Source organism: Aythya marila, assembly GCF_965140915.1.
Source record: "Aythya marila genome assembly, chromosome: 4".
NCBI lineage: Eukaryota > Metazoa > Chordata > Aves > Anseriformes > Anatidae > Aythya > Aythya marila.
The window spans coordinates 21,991,575-22,014,341 of NC_139045.1; positions in this window are offsets into that span (position 1 = coordinate 21,991,575).

The following is a 22,767-nucleotide window of genomic DNA, read 5'->3' on the forward strand; positions in this document are numbered from 1 at the left end:
TTATGTCTGATATATCTTGTGTATTAGACTGTTTGTGCCTTTGATCTTCATCCATACCTTTATCTTTTGACTGCTCAGCCATTAAGTTGTTCTCCATCCTTACAGCCCTACTAAACCATCAGAAAGAAGTGGTTTACTAGTCAACATACGAAATACTGAAAGGTCAAGGCAATAAAGTAGACAGCTGTACCATAAAAGCATATACGAAGAATTGGTATCTGAAAGCATATACGAAGAATTGATATCTGATATCTCATTTCCCCCAAGTCTATGAAATACAGGTAATAAGTGGCTTAACATTAATCCACTAGCCTGAAGAGAAAGTAACAAAAACTGGAAATTTTGTCCATTTAACCTATTCTACAGGAAGGTCTAATTTTTCAAAAACCCATACCCTTGAAGAAGTTCACAGCAGTCGTATCAATTTTAATTTAGACAAATATCTTGTCTAAATTTATATGAAGACATTTCAAACAAACAAACAATTATTGGAGAGATTAACATATTCTAAATTGCGTCAATACGTAACAGTAAGCAGAATTTAAAGTAAATAATAAGAAAAAATAGTCATCCTAATCCACAAAGTGCTTCTGGATCAGCTTGATTGGTAATGCTAAAACTATGAGGTCTGACACAATTAGTAAATAAGTTCATGTTCTTGACATTGATATAGCCTCACTGTGAATTATGCAGCCTCAGAAGTTAAAGATACATGTCCACAGGCTGTTTATAGACAACCTGGCATATTTGGAATAGACAGACTAACAGTTAGTTCACACTAGTTTACTACTGTTGCAAAGAAGTCAATGTCAGAAAAAGAACGCCATTCTCAGTGCTCAACTAGAATTTCTGTTCCTCTACAGATACTTTACAAGTCAGCATTTCATGGTCTATTTTTCCAATAGCTGCCCTAAGACATTTATTTTACTTAATTTCCCTAACTCTAAAAATAAAATGCAAATTAAAAAGCAAACAAGCATTTGTAGATTATGTACATTAAGAAATAGTCAACTTTAAAGATGACTTAGCATCTAGTGCTACCTCTGTTGGAGTTTTCGGGTTACAGAAAGTTACAAACCATTTATAAAACAAACACAAAACCATTCAACAATGAAACACAAATTAATGTAATGTAACTCCAAACCTAGCCATTAACTGCTAGAGCAGGCAGACTGCCTAATTTCCCCAAATAAATAAATAAGCCTTATTAACATACTAGTAATTAAGGAATATTCTAAAAACAGTTTTAGTGTGCCAGAAGCTTAAAGCTATAAAAAATAAGAAGTGAATAGCTCAGCTAAATCAGTAATGCTTTTGAAAAACTTAAGCAGTACTTGGTTTGTTATTTATATTCATGTGTAGGTATTCACATTAACTGTCATTGATATCTGTATGCATATGCTGTTGATAAGCAACATCTTATGGAAAAACTTCATTGCTTCTGGACAACGATCCAGTACCACTCACCAGCTCGGTAATGTAAGGTCATTCTAATTACCTTCTCCACACTTTATTCTCCCCTCTGTGGCCCTAGTAATCAAGTGGACTCTTTGAAATGCTGATACTGCATTATACTGATTTATTTTGAAATATGCTATATGTAATACTAATCATTGGAACTGCATATTGGATATCTGCTGAGCTTAGCTTTAAAATTATTATGCTACACACTGAACAAGGCAATCCCACACATTTGTATGCTACATAAGCAGTATTTCCTGTTACTAACAGTGGAGAAAGTTGTAAGTAGTTTTGAAAATGTCCCTATGTTGAGCCAATCAGCCTCTAGTGACTGCAAGTGACTGTAACTGATGCTTCTTAGTGAAGTTAAGTCCACTGAACAGAATAAGTGCTCAGCTCTCCAGCCAAAGCCACTTTTGTACCCCCCTCCTACTGTTCTGCACTACACAATGTGCAGTCAGCTAGCTTTTTTGGTGTTCCAGTTTAATAGGCTTATCTATCCATTCGATCCGTTAAAGAAATAAAAAAAACCTTCTGTACGAGGATATGAAGCACACTCCACCAGAGTAGGGACCCAAAAATATTCAGGCCTTAGAAAACGGGAAAAAACATAGACTGTTCTGCATACACCTACTGGTATGCTTGAGGGAAAGCACTGTCAGATGATTTTGAAAGATCAAAATCTCCTAATTTAACTCAACATTGTCACTGATAGCAGAGAAATGACAACTGAGACATAAAGAAACATAGCATCATTCCCATAATTGCTATTTTATATCAAAGATCTTCACAAGGGAAACAGCAATTAAAATGTATTTTTACTATAGCAGAATTATTATTATTATTATTTAAAACAGTGGGGTGATATTCATATGCAGTAAATATATCAACGGACTGCCTTGCCCAGCAGCTTTTCCCCCCAAATGTGGCCCCTGCTAAAGGTCAGGGAAGAGTGTAAGAACATAAGAAAATACATCATCCCTCCCTCACTGCTTTCCCAGCAACCAGCCATTTCCACCTAGACCCTTTCCTGAGCAAGAAATGATTTTTATGTGTTTCTTACCTCAGAGTTCTTAAGGCAAAGTTTATTATGCTAATCAGCACAGGGTAATGGAAGTAGAAATTGATGTTAATTTCACTTTTTATAGTTAATGTTTTGAGTGCAATACAATTCACATCCCATTCAATTTTGCAGCCAATAGTAGCTTTTCTGGTACAACACATAGCTCTCCACAAAACAATACCTTTTTACAATTCCTACTGATTTATCCAGTGTTCATTTCTATGACTAGAAGAGGACAGTATTTTATGCTAGAGCAGAATGAGTTCATTTATAACAGCAAGTCACTTAATATATGAAGATATGAGCAAAACATTCAAAATACAATTTTATTTTTAAATACCTAGTATAAAGAAAAGTTCTTTTTCTTCCTGTTGTTACCTCTGCTAAAACTCTGGCGATTTTTTAATTGCTATAAAGAAGTTCTGCAGTGGCTTAGCTCTACCTTCTTCCAAGAAAAAAGAGCCAACTAAATGATGTTGCACTTCAGTGTATTTGACACAGTTTTCCCATAAAGGAACAGCTCATTTTGTCCTAATTAATAGGTTCCCTTCCTAGAAGAATTAGAGTCTGCTCAACTTTAGTCAGGACCTAGACATGCAGTATCTCAGCAGCACTTTATAAACCTGAAGCCTTACTCTTTGTCTCCTGTGTGACCAGAAGGGCAGCTGTAATAACCAAAGCTTAAGACAACCCCATTAGAGAGGACACTTGTACCTAATGAGGGGGCTTGCATCTGCACCAAGCCACGTGCAGAACGCCAATTGTATGGATAATTAAACATGTATAATTATCAGAGATAAAAAAAGCCTTTTACTTCACTCAGAAGGTCTCATGCAATGGACTATTTTTCTTACATATTAAGCCTGTTTTCAGTTAAACGAAAAGAGACAGGGACTTATGAAAGAATGAAATACTACAGCAACAATTCATCCAGTCTCTAATTCACACTGTTTGAAAGAAAACCTTCAAAAAAATTAATAAGTAAATAAAAAGAAAAAAAGGAGGCAAGTAATTGCCTATGGGTTGACAGTTCAGATTCAGTCTTCAGTCATCATCTAGTCTAGAAGCACAAAACTGCAAACCTTTTTAGTTACTGATCATGTGAGTTACATATTACCAGTGAACTTTACAAATACACTACTGGTGAACAAGAAGATATTATTTCGCTTCCTACAGCTGTCAATGTTCATATATGTACACACACACAAATACCATCCATGCTTTTTATATATGCTAGATGCAATCATCACTATTTGGTTTACCTTTTTAGACTTAACAAAATAGAAGAGAATCAGATAAAAAAAATCATTTCCATTAGAATATGAACTCGATTAATTCCCTTAAGACTGATAACGCCTTATTCTCAAACAAGGGAATAAGTCTCTTCTTGTAGGCTTGAACACTTACTAGCCCATTAAATTCCAGTCAGAAATGAGCAACTTTTTGAAGGAAACGATACCGGTGGCTAAAATAATCAAGGTATACATGAAAGTGGTAAAACAGAAGAGAATAAGACAGAAAAGATATTACTACAATTCTGATATTTAGGCCAACTGATCTTCTAAGAGTATCTTTTATGCCTTCATTTTCTTTGATCTGCCAACACAAGCTTTTTGTTTGTTCTTCCAGTTTAATGTGTTCAGTGCTAGTTGAAGAGCTTTTAGTTATGACCCTCATTTGTGAAAGTTACCCTTGAAAGCATGTCTCTCAGACTATCATCATCGTTTTGATTCCATGCTAACAATGCTTCTTTTATGCAAAAAAAAAAAAAAAAAAAAAAGGCAGAAAAAAACAACCCACACACCATGAGCCTAGCTCAAAGCTCATCTGGTTGAGTAGTATGACAGACTCTTTTGCAGTTACTGCTGTACAGAAGTCTCATGTATGTGAATTAGAGTACATTAATTATTTTACACCTTAAAGTGAAATAAAAGTCATGTCTCCAAAATGATTTAATTTGCCTTAATTTACAAAGTTTGGCTTAAATGTGGCAACATTCCCTTCAAGGACCTGCGTTTCAGGGGCCTACCTGCAACAAGGGGGGTTTTGGGACTGAGCAAGCATTATAAATAGATGAGTGACTCTGCAGAACTGAAGGCACTGGCCTTCTGTAGAAGCGAACTTGTAGATTATCCAGTTTCCTAGTACAGTAGAGACAAAATGAAGAGGGAAACACAACACCCTGATATTCGTACATGTTTGTTCTCCATACCTGAAATAACAATCTTCATACTTTCTAATTGGCAATCAAATCTCTGTTAAAAAGAAAGAACAGAATCCTACACAGAAATTGCTTCTTCCCTTCACATTCAGGATAAGCTGACAAAGTGGGGAACTTCTACCATATTTTACCAAAGATAACCTACTAAATAACTAGATGGGAGAAAAATAATCAGAATTAACTGGCAGGTGTACATACATAAATTAACAGTAGCCTCTGGAAAAAAAAAAAAAAAAAAAATCAGAATAGCCAGGATTTCAGAACCGTGGTGGTTTAACACTGTTACCACCACACTGCTTTCTCACTGCCCTTCCTCAGAAGGGCAGGGGGGAGAAAATAAGAAAAAAAAAAAAAACAAAAGCTAGTGAGTGAGGAAAGGGAGATAACCTATCATTTACTGTCATGGGCAAAAGAGACTCAGCATTAGGGAGACTAATGTAATTTATTACGTATTGTTAACAGACTAGAACAGTTAGATCTAAAAGCAAACTAAAAACACTTTCCTCCCATCCACCTTCTTCTACCTCCTCCTCTGTAATAGTGCAGGGGAACAGGATCCATCCTTCAGAAGCAAACTGCTCCAGCACAAGTCCCCACAGGTGGCAGCTCCCCCAGACCTCCTGCTCCACTGGGGGCTACTCCATGGGCTGCAGCGTGGAGGTCTGCTCCCTGGGCTGCAGGGGGACAGCCTGCTCCACCAGGGGCCTCTCCACAAGCCGCAGGGGAACTGCTGCTCCATGCCTGGAGCACCTCCTGCTGTACTGCCCTATGTTTCTGCAATGCTGGTTCTCTCACATTTTTTTGCTCTTCTCTCCCAGCTGCTGTTACCCTGCAGATTTTTCCCCTTCCTTAACTCTGCTCTCCCAAAGGCCCACCCAGCATCACTCCCTGGTTCAGCTCTGGCCAGCAGCAGGTCCCTCCTGGTTCTGGCTCTGATCTGACATGGGGCAGCTGCTGGGCTCTGCTCAGAGGCCACCTCTGCACCCACCCCACCACCAAAACTTTGTCACGTAAATCCAATGCAAGAAAACAGAAGATGAGAGAGAAAATTAAAGGTTCACCTAATTTTAATTAATGGCATTTTTGGTGAAAATTCCATCTTTCCCTTTGCAGTAGATAAACTTCTCTACTCAAATATTTTAAGTTCTCCTCCTTTCCCCCAATGGGATTAAGATTTATTTTAAAGATTGTGTTCCCATTGACCAGCCACCAACCCCCTCACTCCCCAGCAAACCATTCTCGTTTCAACAGCATCAGTTGAAAACAAAATACCCTCAGCATACCACAAAAAAAAAAAAAAAAAAAAAAAAAAAAGGTATGATGTGATGTGTAAGTACAACTTTTCCACAGAAACTGCAGTGCCATCAGGAAGATTACAGTTTGTAATGACTAGGAAAGATGCTGTTTGCATTTATGTAAATATTTATACAGAACCCAGCAAAAGATCATAGAATGATAGAGTCATGTGGGTTGGAAAAGACCTCCGAGATCAACAAGTTCAAATGCTAACCTAGCATTGCCAAGTCTACCACTAAACCACATCCCTAAGTACCACATCTTCTGAATACCTCCAGGGATGGTGACTCAACCACTTCCCTGGGCAGCCTGTTCCAATGCCCCACAACCCTTTCATCAGAGAAGAAAATTTTCCTAATATCCAACCTAAACCTTCCCTGATGCAACTTCAGGTCATTTCCTTGTGTCCCATCACTTGTTGCTTGGAAGCAGAGACTGACCCCCACCCAGCTACAACCTCCTTTGAGGTAGTTGTAGAAAGTGTTAAGGTCTCCCTTGAGCCTTTTCTCTAAGTGAAATATTGCCAGTTCCCCCCAACTGCCTCTCATAAAACTTGTTCCTTTTGGCCTTTACCTGCCTCATTGCCCTTCTCTGGGCTCGCTTGAGCACCTCGATGTCCTTCTTATAGCAAGGGGCCCAAAACTGTACACAGTATTTGAAGTGCAGCCTCACCTGAGCCAAGTACAGGGGGACAGTCACTTCCTTAGTCCTGCTGGCCACTATTTCTGACACAAGCCAGGAAGCTGTTGGCCTTTTTGGCCATCTGAACACACTGCTGGATCATATTCAGCTGGCTATTCACCAATACCCCCAGGTCCCCTTCTGATGAACAGCTTTCCAGCCACTTTTCCTCAGCCTGTTGCACTGCATGGGGTTGTTGAATCCCAACTGCAGGATCCAGCACTTGGCTTTGTTGAAGCTCATACAGTTGGCCTCTGCCATCCAGCCTATCCAGATCCCTCTGCAGAGCCGTCCTATCCTCAAGCAGATCATTCTGCTCCCTGTCCCCATCTTCCAGCTCAGGGGGCTAGGTACCCACAGAACAACTAGTCTTACAATCTTGACTTAAAAACTGGCCACTAGTAATAATTAAAACACAACACCAAGGATAAAAATACAAACCTCTGGAAAAAATAAAAGAAATTATGGGGGAAGTTATCAGGTTATAGAGCTGTCTCCTAAAATGCTGCATTCCATAGCAGCCCAAGATTTTCATGTTGCAAAATGCATAATTAAAAGCAGGTGTTGTTTTCTTCTCTCTCTCTCTCCAGAAGTGGCTATCTTTTTCTTTACTTAAAACACAGGTGAACACCTGATCCAGCATCTGCCAATTTATACACACGAAAATTGCTGGAGGTAAGTTGATTTAAGAATACTTGGTACACCTCTGTATTCAAACACTTAATCACAGTTGTTTTTTTTTCCCCTCTCAGTTCATTGTACCACAGCTTGTGGAAGGGGGGAATTACTGTAGCTGTTTTTGATAATTTACATGTAGAGAAGACTTTAGGAAAAAAGAGGTAGACAAATCAAAAATGAATTACTAAGAACAGTCTTAAAAACACAGTTTAGTAATGGCACTGATTGTTACAGACCCCTTCAAAATACTACAGGACTTACTCTTCTATGATATTGCCCAGACATTGCCCCAAGCTATGATGTCCTGAAGCCTCAAACACCCTCTAGCAGTGTCACACACTGCTACTCAGTGTGAGACTGCCTGTCTCCCTCCAACAATTCTTGTTCAATGTCTAATGAAAACTGAAGCCAAACTGGAAGCTAATAAAAGATATAAGTTCCAAATAATCCCCTGGTGATAAACACTGCAACTGGTATTCCTTTTCTTTTATATTCCATTTTACAACAGGTATGTGGTTAAAATACATTTAGAAAAGATATAAAAGACTTTATTTGCATAGTAATGTCACATTGTGCTGTTTTCCAGGAAGACTGTTAGTAGCTATTGAGAGAAATAGTGTCAAAGACAATGCTCATTAAAATGGTCATTAATGACAGATTGTGTCCAGTGTGATTTTGAATTCTTGGCTGTGAAACATAAATCCAATAATCTAGAAATAGCTCATCATTTATCAATTTAGTGCCCTGTTTTAACCTACCAGAACACTTACACTTGTTTTGCTTGTAACATGACATTTTCTTCTTTTCAGGTTTCCTGTTACCCATTAAAATATAGTAAAGCTTAAGATATGCTTCCACTTTCATTTCTAATCATCCTTAATAACTTAATAAGAATAATTTCATAAAAAACAATTATGGTATTCAAGGAAAACACTGAGAATAACTACGTTAAATTGAAACCTTTACTCAGATTTTATTTTTTTCCTTCTGTGAAACATAACTAAATATTCTGAATTAGAACCATCCAATGCAGAACTTACTTGTAGCATTTCAGTATTGGCCATAGTTGGCTGTTGTATTGCCTTTCTAGAATATACTTAGATTAAACATCACGAGGACTCCTACTAAAAAGAAAACTTTATAAAAAAGAAGAGTCATAACACATACATAAACACTTACTGTTACTTCCTTGCTGTAGAATCTATGTTCTCAATGAAAGCTTGAAGTTCACATTCGATGTTATTGCCTGTTAAGAAGTCAAAACAACATGAATATGTTAATTTAATATAGAATAAGCTTTGAATTGCAACAGCTAATAAGAATCTTTTCATGCCATAAATAAGAAATATACCCACAATAATGTCTAGGAATCGTTTTTTCCCCATGAATTAAGAATCACAAATGCAGGGCAAGTGGAAATTATGTCTTAATAGAGACACTGTCACAGAATGAGCTAAGAAATGCCACCTTGGGACCATGGAAAAAATTCTAGAATGTGCACGAATAAAAAACTAATGAAATGAAAAACAAGCCTTAACTCACTCTAGCATTCCAGCAATAGACACAAATTATTATGATGCAAACTCATTCTCTCATTACTGGCAATACTAATAATTCTAATTCAAATTTGATTTCTTCTTCTTCTTTTTTTTTTTTTTTTAAACATTGATACCAAGCTGATTTTATTTCCACTTTCATTTATTCCATTAGATCTTTGAAGTATCTTGGGTCAGAGAAAAACATAAGTTTGACCACGTTGCCAATACCGTTTTTCTTACTTATAGAGACAATGATTAAATAGCACAACAGGTTCTCTTACAGTGAGATACTCTGATTTTGACATGAAAAGTGGTATTGCCAGAGCAGAAAGAAAGAAATGGAAAAGCAAAACAAGGAACGTTTCACATTGCTTCTTATCTTACAGGAAATCCTACTTGTATTTTCCCTTCCTTACACAGAAATACCCACTTCTAGTAATTGAAGTAGTAAATAATGTTAATTGTATTAAACATTGACAAAGTCAGGCCTATAATGTCCATGAAAGTAGTTAACTTTTTAACACGTAAAGTGTCTCTGAATTCTTAATGCGACTTCCTGCATGCTAAAGGAGTATGAAAAAATCCACATCTATGTGCCTTCGACTATTGAGATTCTATCATTATAAAAACAATATTAAGATAGATAAATATTATCATTCTTGACTGAAGTGATCTCTCAAAGAAAATACATATTTACATCCACTAAAACTTCAGATCTTAATCTGAAGTACTGTTGTAGTTTTCCTCCACAGGCAAGTTTTAATCTTAGGAAGGTGAAATTGTTTTATTTTAAACAAAAACAGCATGTTACAACACATGACATAAAAGTTGAGATTTAATTCAAAGAACAAGATTTTTGTTGTTGTTGCTATGTTGGTAACAGAAATTCCTTATTTGCAGGAGTATCAACAATATAATTGAGACAGAACTCTCAATTTCCTACAGTCCGCAGATCAAAATGTGGGGAAAAAAAGTAAATTATCCAAAAGCTTTATGTATGGGCACAAATACCAGGAGATAAAGGGATAAATGCAGTCAAGCTTAGGCTGGAAGAACTCTGGACAAGTGTCAGGATAATGCTGTGATTAAAAAATAATACTTATGTTAACTGGAGGTCTTGTTGAACCCTGCAGCAATAACAAATAAATAAATAAAAACCCACTGTAAAATACCAGCAAACAGTCTAAATCTGGGGAGATGAAATTAGATGCATGAAATGACAACAGAAGTCTCCAGCTGGTAGTCTAGTGTCATTAGTGTTATCACAGGATGGCTGAGGCTGGCAGGGCCCTCCAGAGCCCATCTGGTCTATCCCCTGCTCAGGCAAGGCCACCTGGAGGTGCTTGCCCAGGACCTCATCCAGGTGGCTTCTGAAGATCTCCAAGCAGGCAGACACAACAGCCTCTCTGGGCAACCTGTGCTCAGCCACACACACAGGAGAAAAGTGTTTGCTGATGTTCAGAGGGAACCTTCTGTGCTCCAGTTTTGTGACCATTGCCTTTCTGAAGGCCAATGATCATAAAGCGTGATGCACCATCCTTTTAGTGGTTTTGTAGGCAATGGAGGCAAAAAGGCCTCCAAGAACACCTACAAAGCAAATGTTCAAATAAGGTGTAAACAGTTACAGTAACATCCTCATTCGTTCATGATTTCTGCAATTGGTTTGTAGAATAAACTAGCATCATTTGAAAGTATCAGTGAGCTCAGTGAGCAGGGGAGGTTTTGCAGGAATCATTTAATGCTTGTATTCTAATAAGCAGTTCTCATAAACATTAATTTAGCAAAAATCCTGTTTTAACAGTTTTCAGAAGTATCCCATCCAATAAGAAACTTAAGCACAGGTGGCAGAAGTACAAACCAGTGAAACTACAATATCATTTCCAAGGATTCAATCATATAACAAGGAATAACTGATCAACATTTTCAGATGGTCTGTTTTTATTTAGGTAACCCAATGGTGCATTGAAAGATACCATTGTATCTAACTGTACCCATGATTTACTACATCCAGCTTGATCTAGCTTTGCTAGCATAGGGATGATAGATTCATTTACTTTTTTTTTTCCTCTGTATTGAAGCAATAGGAGTAATCATCCAGTTTCCCCAGAAAAGCTTTATTGAAAGCATTGGCATTTTACAATATTTAAAATATTTTCAAATCAAAAAACATAGGTCCTTTGTACTTTTAATAACTTGTTTCAATTGATGGACTAATTTTAAACTTGTTACATCATTTATCTTGAGCTTCCAGAGTTGGAAGAAAAATCGAAAAAGAATTAAGTGAACTGCAAACTCTTAAGAATCAGAAAAAAATTAAGATATCAGATTTGACACACACTGAAGTTTGTTAGTAAGTAATTAGAGTTCTAATGTATGATTGTACAGTAAAATAATTCTTGTACTGAACAAAAGAATAAAGTCAAGGGTACAAATGCATCAATTTACTGAAATAGTAAACACTAAACTGGCTTGTTTTGAGGCACATGTGTTTTCAGTAGGTCTTAAATAAATTATAACTAACACTATTAAAAACGGTGACCTCTTCTAAAGCCAACAATAACATAACTAAAGAGGCATAAGAATCTTAAATCTAGAAAAATCTTGACTTAGTCACTTTTCAGTGTTTGAATTCCCACTGATCTCCTTTTCCTTTCAGAGTTCTCAGGAGAACTGTATCAGGAATCACCTGGCTTACAGAAAATGCAAACCAGAACTTTTAGATGTTACCATCTCCTCTCACCTTCAGCATCAGAAAAACAGAATTTAATTTTAGCACACATATACACGTACCACAGAATTGTAGAACACAGAATGGTTTGGGTTGGGAGGGGCCTTAAAGATCCTCTAATTCCACCCCACCATCACAGGGAGGAACACTCCTCACTACTAGGTTGCCCAAAGCCCCATCCAACTTGGCCCTCAACACTTCCAGGGATGGGGCATCCCTGGGCAATCAGGTATCATCAAATAGGAAAACTTTTAAGAGCCACTACTGCTTCCAATGCCATGTACTTGTAAGAAAAACAAAGAACACCAATGGTGGTTACATTACACTTTCATAAATTACTACAGCAACCTACCCAGTATTTTTGATAGGTATTACAAATATTCTTCTGTAATGTTTTACACATCTCTTCAGACTACGCCAAGAAAAGCCAACTATACTTGTCATGAAAACCATATTCAACTTCCAATATTTCTGACTACTAAATACACAAGTCTAGCCTAAGCTTACGTGATATAAATGAAACTCAAACTGCTCAGCAATAAAGCAATGAAATTAAAGCCTACACATGCTTTTACCATTTTTGCTATAAGAAAGCCTGGAAATAGCTTCCAAAGTGAAAGCCCATTTTGTCTACTTCAAATGCTAGCATTATGAGGCATTTTGTTTTCTGAAGTATAGCGAAAGTGCAGTTACATTTTACTTTCTTGTACAGGTTAAAAAACACAATGTAAAATAAGCCGCATATACATAGTTTTGTCCAGTATTACACAGTCATATTTATCCAGATCATGCAACTCAGAATGCTGTTTCTACATTTGCTAGATCATTAAAAAATGAGATGCTTTGTTACAGGTTGAGATGCCTGACAAGATAAACAGTCTCCATCTCTCTTCAAAGTTTTCATTTAACATAACCATTGTTGTGAAGTAAAATGCGTATTTAATTCAACATATGAATTCACAAAGGACAGGCATAATTTATAATATTAGCATTTATAAATATGAATTTAAATACGCATTTATATAAACAATATTATTATAATATATTATTTATAATATTAGCATTACTTATAACAATTTTTTGGTTTCACTAAGTTTTCCCATATATATGCTCATATATTTAATAATGAATGGTTAAAAACAAAAATAAGAACAATTAAACCTAGAAATGGGGCATGACCCAAGGGTAAAAGAATGTATTCAATTATTAATTAAAACTTTGGTACTTTAGCATACCTGGTTTATTATATCAGTTTATTTAACATATCAGTTTATTGCCTTGAACAGGGTTATTAATAAGCCGCCCTCCAAAGATGCTTATCCCAGAAAAAGATACTTGATATTAATCTAACAACTCAACTTGTTCAAAATTGTAAGCTTTGACTCTCTCTCCTGCTAACGGGGTGGCAGGGAACAATAGAGCTCTGCCTACACACACCTGCACTGACAAGCTCTGTGCGGTGAGTGCATGGGAGAGCAAACCAACCATACAACTTTAACATTTGCAACTATTCCTTACAATATTAATGAAAGAAAACCAATGCTAAAGCCTCCCTTGCTTACCTGCCTCAGTAAAGTTCTGGGCCTTCATGCATTTACTTTGGTTTTTGGATCGTACTACAGAGTTGGAGTATGGCATACAGACAGCTGCCTTGTTATATCGTAAGGAAATAGAAGGTACTCAAAGTCAAGAATCCCATAAGCTATACATAAACACACAAATCCAAGACTTTAAAGCATCTAAGTGGTACTCACCTGGGACTGACTGCACACAGCGGAAGGGCCAATTACAAGATGTACACAGCTAAAATAAAGTAGGATTAAAGCAACAGAATGTGTGCCATGTAAGTTTTGCCCTCACTCTGTAACTGAGAAGTAATACTTAAAATTGCACACAAGGACTAGAAAACACATCAGAATGTACCCAGAGAAGCTCAAGCTGTTTTGTGTATCAAGAGAAGGTTAAGGAGTAAATAACAGCAACATAGTTAGAGGTGGCTCTTAGATCTTGTTGGTATACTTATAGAATTAATGTCTAGACATAGATGTCAAAGAGAACTTAAAAATAGGCCTGAAAGAATGACTAAGGTATAGGGAGGACTAGATCCTTTCTCAAAGCTTCAGTTCAGCCTCGATGTTAGAACTTCATGGAGGAATCACTCAAGGTACTCTGTACTAATAATCATATGGCCTATTTTGTAATTACTTAACATAATACTCTCAAAATAGTGACAAATGTCACTAGATGACACTTTTACATACAGTTGTAAGTGTAATACTCTGAAACATGTAACTCTTCACCCACAATTCAGCAATGTTTAAACTCTGAGAAGGTGCCAGTACTGTTAATTTTACAACTTGCCTTCATTGCTCACCACCGCCACAACCCTTCTGTAAGTAGCAAGTACATTTCAACTATTTTGCTGTAGTTTCTCTAAGATGTCAAAGTGAAAGCTTTGCTCATGTATGAAAAGTTTGCTCTCTGTGGCTGTGGGAAAGCATTTATATCAATGACCAATTTGATCACATAAAAAAGTCTGCATGTAAAGAAAAAGCTATCAGTTGCTCTGAGAAAATGTCCAGACTCCTATTTTTCCCCGTACACATGAATTTGGACCTTCAAGTGTTATGAGTTCTGCATCAAAACAATACTAAGTGTGCATGTGCACATTCTTAAGATTCTTAACTTTAATTTGTGCCTCTGCTCAGTAATGTTAACTTAGAGGTGACTGAACCAAATGAACAAATACTAAAGCCTAACTACAATAACATATAGTAAACATGAAGATCAGTAGATAGATAAGGGATCACAAGTAAATATGAACTTTTCACATTTCATATGCACTAAGAAATACAACTAAAGTTAAAACTACCGAGGTTATCCTCTTTCTCCTTTCACTGATGTTGTTGGTTGTCAAAAAAAGTTTAAAAGTTTTAAAAAAAAGTTTTAGAAGCTTTAAAAGCTAATATTTCTAAGCTGTTGTGTTCAAAAGATAGGCAGAGCATGAGCCTGTAAAGCTAATACTTTTTCCACAGTAACTGCTAGTTCTTCAATATGTTAACTGTAAATATTACATTTCTTTTCTTCTTTTAGAAAAAAGAATAGAACATTAAATTCATCAAGAAGTTGGGTGGTAAGCCAAAGATATCTATGATCAAAATCTGTAGAAGCAGAAATGTTCTGTTTACCTCATTGTCTGAATTATTTTCCATAAATTTTTATCAATATTTCTGTTTAAAGAGGAAAGATTGTCATCAGCACATTTTGTTCCCGGGGCATTTTCTTTTTTCTTTTTTTTTTTTTTTTTTTTTTTGTTTTATTAAATAAGTATGTTGTCCGTCTGTTTTTGTTTTGTTGTTGATATTGTTGGTTTGTGTACTTTTTTTTTTCCTTGAGCTTGGGTGAAAGACAAGGTAGAAGCATAATTAAATATATATATATATATACACACACACATATCGTGTAAATCTTGCAGACAATCCAGGAGTGTGCAAGATATAAGAACAAAGCCAAATATTTAACTCCATGGCTGGAATTTGTTGATACCAAACCTAAATTAACAATGTACATATATTATAGTGCAAGAATATATTTGATATTCTTTGATATATTTGATCACCATAACAAATTAGGAACCATACAATTGCTTGTCACCTCCAAAAATTCAAAATAAGTTGTCCTCAAAACCAACCAAACAAAACCCAGCAAGAACAATAAAAACACAAATCCAAAACACACAGATGTAGAGGCTGAGCTGTAAGTTTGCTCCCCAGTTTACAATCCATACCCTCCAAAATAATTGTTTCCACTACTCACAATGAAATCTGTGTAACAGATCAATGTGAAAATTGAAGGTCTACTGGTTTTGAATGAAGTTGGAGATCAGATATTGTAAATCAGTTAATTATCACTGTATGTAGTTAGTAATGAGCTACATTTATTCTTTTTGAACAATTGTATCCCAAAGTTGTTCACATATGCAGTTATGTAGAATGCAAGGTGCAGCATAAGAGGAGCAACCCACTGGTAGAGATGTAACAAGGAGCTATCTAATGGCAGGCCAAGCAGAGCTGATGGTACTACTAACAGGGACAAACACTTATTTAGAAAAAAAAAAAAAAAAAAAAAAAAAAGCTGGAAAGCAATGTTTATCTTCACTAAATAGTCTGACCATTTCCAGGACAGGAACTAACAGAAGAAATGACTGAACCCCCCAGCTGTGAGATTTGGACAGATTGAAAACTGGCTGATACCCCCCCACCGACTGCCCCTTGACCAAAAGGGAAAGCAGGACACCTGTGGATGAAAGAGGAGGCTTTCTACAGACCTGTACATTTTATGAGCTTTAGAGCTAATTTAACTATTTGGTGTCTTATTAAAAATAAATCTCATTTTATCTTAACATTACTTAATGTCCCACAATAATCACAGTACTAGCAAGATGTTCCTCATCCAGGGCTGCAGCAAGTCTGCGGACTGTGGCAAATGAGCACACTGAGAAGCGTCCTACCTATCAAGCACACCTTCCACTTGACTAAACCATAGCAGTGCGACATGTGCCCTGTTTTCAGCCTCACGTACGAGGTAGAGAGCTGGCAGCACGTGAATCAGAGCAGTAAGAAGTGTCTGCCAGTAACAGGAAGCCACAAAGGGCTGACAGGGTTTAAGATACCAAGGGGCACACTGGATGATATTCAAGAAAAAAAAAAAAAAAGAGAGAAAGAATCAAGCCATCAGATCTTGAAGTTGTGGATATAAAAATGTACAAAATCATGTGGAATAAGCATAAGCACATTCAAATCAATTCAACATTGCTAATCAATGTTTTATTAAATCACTTCATAAACTCAATGGTTATTTAACAGTTTCTGGGAGATCCATTTCATAACAGCTGTATGGACATACTTTGGAAAAAAAAAAAGCTGACAAAAATACTGCTTTAACGAATAATTTAAGGATGAACTAAATCCAAAAAATAGTAGTAAAAAAATCACAGAAAAGTCAGTTAAAGTTCTACAGAAATCAGTTTCTATACGGTGAATCACAAAGAAACAATTTTACTATGCACAAGCAATTCATCACATCCCTGTGAGCAAAGGTAAGTCCCTACTAATAGAACACTGAAAAGAAAACCTCATTCTGATTCTACTTCTGGCTTAATATAGCCCCTCTTGTGCTTCACTCATATTGTACATATACTCATTTAGTTATGAAGTCAATTAAAAGGCCTCCCTTTCACTGAGATTTTTGATAAATTAATTCATTTCTTTGCATAGAATAGCTTACTACTATTTCCTCTTAGAAACCTGAAAAACTGATGATCTGAATTCTGAAAACAATTTCTGTTTAGAGGAAGAGAACAGAAATAACAGTACTTAATTCACTGTTACTTCATTCACACAAGCTCAGACACAGGAACAAAGAGAAACTTCACTGCCTGCATCGAAAATTGTTGGATATTTTCACAAAGATGCACATTGGTGAAGAGAAGCAACAAAAGATGTAGCAGCAAAAACAAGAAAATGTGATGGAAACATTTTTGAATCCAAACATTACCTAGAAAAGGGCCTGGACTGTGAGCGTGTCCTTTGTACAACATGTGCAGGGAAACATGTCCTAGATGTTATTTACTCCAAAGTTATATTAGCATAGAAATCTCACTTGATCAGCACCTAACAGTATGGATCTGATCTAACAATCCTACACTTCAGAGGCAAGGCCTGTGTCAGTAAGACAGATAACATATATATATATAAAATTGTTGTGTAATATAATCATTCTGTGCTATACTGCACAAAATCATATAGATATATGAACTCAGTCAAGCACTGGCTCAGACATCCACACCACCTTTTACTGTGTGGTGCCAAAATACCTTTACCCTGTGTTGGGTTGCGATTTTTTTGGGTTATGTATATATTTCTTTTTTTTTTTTTTTTTTTTTTCCCCAAAATCACTGGTACAATAGCATCCCAAACTCAGCTGTACTAAATATAGCATAACTGCAGCACATAGCTTCTCTCTACACACCCTTTTTTTGCTCCTCTCTCCTAAATAACATCTGCTATTTGTCTGCTATTTAGAATACGTGACCTACGGTTGGGATCAGACTCATTTTTTCCCAGGTTTTCACATTTCAACAGCACTTTTTTTTTTTCCCCAGAGAGAAAGGAAGAGTCCTCAGAGGACATCAAGACTTCAAGGATACTAAATGAAAAGAACTTGTTCGCTCCTAAAGTAAGCAGCCATTAAAGTGCATTAAAGTGCAAAGATGTGTTTAAAAAAAAAAAAAAAAAAAAAAAAAAAAAAAAAAAAAAAAAAGGAAAGGAAAAAAAAGAACAGTACTCTAAAAAAGCTTTAAAGTACTGATGATTAAATAAATAATACTTTTGAAAAAAATCTACTGTATAGGTCAGAGCTCCATAGTGTATCATTTAAAGTAGGGTTGCAAGAAGCAGTATTATGGTTAGCAATAATTAGCAGGAAATGGGAGTGAAAAGAAGCAAGTTCATCTTTTAAAGGCATCAAAAAAGAATATACAAAGAAATTTCTCTTTCACTTCTCATGCATGTGACATTTCCTATGCCTTTGGAAAGTTGATTTAAAAAAAAAAAAAAGTCTGAAACAAGCTTTCATATAAGGAGTAATTGGAGTGACCCAGCTTTCTATGGCTGCCAGTTGTTTTTAATAACTTCTTAAACCATAGACATAACAGTGAACTGATATTTACTTTAAGTTTGTCACTGAAGATGCCTTTTAAAAATCCTATTTACAGTTAGCTTTCTAATTCACACTGTCTTAAGTGTTTCCCATACTTCAACTTTCCTCAGACCAGACACATTTGTTGGTCAAGGTGGCGCTCAGCAGATGGAAGCACCTTTATTCTGCAGCTTCTGTATGGACACCTGCAGTTAGTGTGCATATGGAGTGGACAAGTGAGTCATAGGAGAAAGTGTGATTTAGTCACTTGTTTTAGCAAATATAACTGGTTTGCTTGTAATTAGAGGAAAGACCTTTAAAGTGGGTCTGACAAAGTATATAGTTCTTATTCTTACCTTAAGAAACTCCCCTTGAGAAATACATGGCAAGAACAGAATGAGATAAAAGAACAAGACAAGATGTGGTGAAACAGGACTAGAAAGAAAATGACAAAGAGGGAATTAGAAGGAGAGTAAGAAGCAAAAATGAATGATGATAAAAGAAAGTGGTCAAGGAGGAAAACATCAAAAATGTATGAAAATTCTTAAAAAGAAAAACACATGGGAAAATAAGTAGCAGAACAAAAAAGGGGCTAGATTAAAATTTGGCTGGAAAGAATTACAAATGTAGCAAAGCACTGTGTAATGCAGTAATGAATAAAAGAAGGCATACAAAGAATAGTACTTGAAGAAGCAATCAATAGGAGCAAGGTTCCTCATGTCCAGCCTGATGGTTAAGGCTTAGAGCATGCTATGCTGCGAGAGGGGAACCCTGTGCCTCAGAGCTACCAGGACCACCCCCCCCCACACACACACACACCGCAAAGCCTGGAAAGGACTCCTGAAACGCTCCCCACTCACTGCTACTCCTACTAATTAGGAATACTGCACAGAGAAGCTCAGTACAACTTGTAGGAACACCGCCTGTAGCTCCTGTAACCAACACAGCAGCATATCTGCCTCTGGTAGCTCTTATTAGTCATTACCAAGCTCTTCCTAAGAGCCTGTTAGCCTATCAGCACTGGCTTGTAAAATGTTACTAGCACTTGGAAGAAAGCAGGGTGCCTTAACAGCACTCAGCCTTATCTTCTCTTATCATCCCTTCTTTGCATGCCCAGTATTACACTGCAAATCTTCACTGAATGATTCACACTGGGTTTGGCTAAGAAGCTGGTAACGCTGCAACTGTCCCGAGCCATTTCCACCCAGTTAGTTTCACAGCAGTGTTAATCTCTGTGTTAAGATCTCCTACAGGTTTGGTAAGCGATATCTCCCTGCCTCCGGCAGAACTAGCGGTGGACACAGAGTAAAATGAGGATGTAAACCCTTGTCTAGCCTTCTCCAAGATTTGTATACTGAATTTTACAAAACAAAAGATGGGACCAGCTATTTCATTCCAGTTCCCTTGTCACAATATCACCTACTTTTCCACAGAGAATTTAAGACTGCTTTCAGGCAGAAGGGGTTACCCCCTGGACCCACATCTGCCTAGCTCTGGATGCATCCGGGCTCCCTGGGGCCTTCTGTCCCCACACCACAGGCCCTCAGCTGCTGACAGTGCCAGGCCCTGCACAGCCAAGGGCCCATCGTGAGGAGGTGCCTTTGGGGCACCCTCAAAGGCTGGAGATCCTGGGGATATCACAGCTTGAGTCACTGAGCTGTGTAGGTTGACTAAAGTCTGACTGGGCTTGGTAGAGGCCTGGTGGTCTCCCCCACTCTGTAAATGCCCCATAACACCACAGACTCACACAAGCAGGGAGCCAACAAAGGGGACAAACGAACACAGACCCCAGCTGGCCACCAGCAGGGACACCCTGATGCCAGCTGCCAGGGAAGGCACAACTCGGCCCAGCACAGCTCAAAGGTGGTGATGATCTGGGGAAATACAGACGGAGCGGAGACTCAGGCCCCAGGCGAGAGTAGCAATTCATGCATCTATTATTTAGAAAAAAGGCCTTGAAAAATCAACTGACTGCAACTACCTATCTAGCTGCAATATAGAAAAACTAAAACTTTTCATTTTAACACTTTTTTTTTTTTTTGCCCATTTTTACTCAATTTATATCTCCTGTGAGTAATTGCCTACATGGTGCCAGAAACTGAAAGAAATCCCAGGCGCCCCTCTCCTGGCGCGTCACACTTCTGCTCAGCCACAGGGCGTGCAGCCCTGCTGTTTTTGGCTGCCTTTACAGGAGCAGCATCTGGACTTGTTGCGGCTTTTCCCTCAGCCACAAAGACAGTTTCCTACAGTTTCTTCTTCATCAGCATGCTTATAGCACTATCTGTGTCTTTCTTTTCATCCTTCTGAACTTTCCTCCTTTTTCCACTCCACCAGTTCAGCTACCTCTCCATTTTTAGCCATCTCCACAAACGATGCATGACCTCTATCATCTGCCTACTTTCTTAGAGTAGAACCTTGGTACGTTTACTTTCATAATGTAGCAAACAACTTAAAAACAAACAAACAAACAAACAAACAAAAACCCTCTCCATAACAGCCCAGCCTTACCTCCTCCAACAGTTAAAAGCGACAAGCTCCCCAAATCCTGTACTTTCTACAGAACAAGCCCTCGCTGAGGCACCAAGCAACCATCCCAGCTGTGCTCCATTAGCTTCAATAGGCACCACCTGCTTGTTTTTATTACCACCCCCTCAAACCCAACACCACCACCCACAAATGATATAAAGCTAGAGTTTATGCTATATGTGTTTTGTAAGGTCTTAAAATGCAAAACATATTGTTACTGTAATAACAAGCATTTCATTATTATGAGTGTGTCTTCTGTAGCAGAACAATAGTTTTCCCAAACTTTTGAGAAAGATGCTCTTGGGAGGGGCAGTCAGCTGCATAGGGTAGCTAGCAGAAGCAGTAGCAGATATTTTCTGTGGTCACCAGGATGTTAATGGACAACGTTTTTCACTCTGACATACTATTGACTGTAACCTGAACAATGCTCCTGAACATTGTTTTGCCTAAACTTCCACTTTTTTCCCCCTTTCTTCTCCCATCTTTAAGTTACTTTCTAACATCTTTCATCATGCTTACCATTTTTTTTCCTTTTATATTGTTTTACAAAAAATTTATTTAATCTAAAACTATTTATAAAGTCAAACAGAAATACAAAATGAACATAGTCTATTTATTCAAATCATTAATCTATTCATAATTCTCTGAGTTTGCAACCCTTTTGTCACCTGGGTTTTTACACTGTCAAGCATTTAGTATGTTGTTATATAGCAGGCTGGAGCCCAGATCTTCACTGGAGTGCAATAGTACCAGAATTATAATAATAAATAGTTATGTGCTCTCTCTTTTCTGCAGTTATTTAACATAATTATTACCAGAGTAATACCATTACATGTCTATCTCCAGATGTTTTCCTGAGAAAATGGAAACAATAACATGAAGCATGGCTTACCATTAAACAAAGTGAAAATATATTGTTGGGAACGAATTACAGTACTGACGGAAAGTAACAGCATAGCTCATCACAAACACTAAAGAGATTGTTCCTTTTCCTTTGGATGTAAGAAAGTTGTGGTTGCAGACAATTACTGGATTTGTCAACAGAATAAGCAGGAGAACCCTGATGTAAAGACAAGTGAATGAAGTGTGTTAAACCAAAATTTAAATTTGGATACAATTCAAACCTATAAAGTTTGTAATTCTTAGGGAAAAAAAAAAAAAAAAAAAGAAAAAGAAATAATGCTGAGGCGTAACTTCCTGACAGGGTCATGTATGCAGCTGTGTCCAATTTTCCTTTTTCTTGAAGTATTCAGAGAAACTGAATTCCTACTTTTTCCTCCCTACCACCTCAAAAATAAAATGAAAAATATTTTATACAAATTGCTTGGGTTCAGAATTTATTTAAGCTTTAATCTTGATGAAAAGAACTATGATTGCAAATGCCAGAGTGATAGAAAAAAATTCAGCTCAAATGGTTTTACATTTGTAAAATAGTTGTCTCATTGATTAAACAGTTCTGACTGTTCATGGGTAGCTTTGTGTCTCTATGTAATAGTGACAGCAAGGGTGGACATTCATAAAATATATGCCAGAAATATATAAATATTTAAACCGAGCAAGGAAATATATTTGAACAGAAAAAAAAAAAAAAAAAAAAAAAAAAAGAGGAAAAGATTATTCTAAATATCTCTGGATACACAATGCTTACATATACAATGTGGCACAATACCCATTAGTCTACCATTAGAATTTTTCCCTTATTTTGTGACCTCATTTTTTGTATCTGGTCACTGACACTGATATACTAGTAGACATAGCAGTTTTAAATTGGTTATCACATAATCTATGCGTATTCCTTTGATCATGTCCAATACTGCTTACTTGACTACATTATGCATTTCATAGGAAATTAATCTTACCCAACTCAATAATTAAC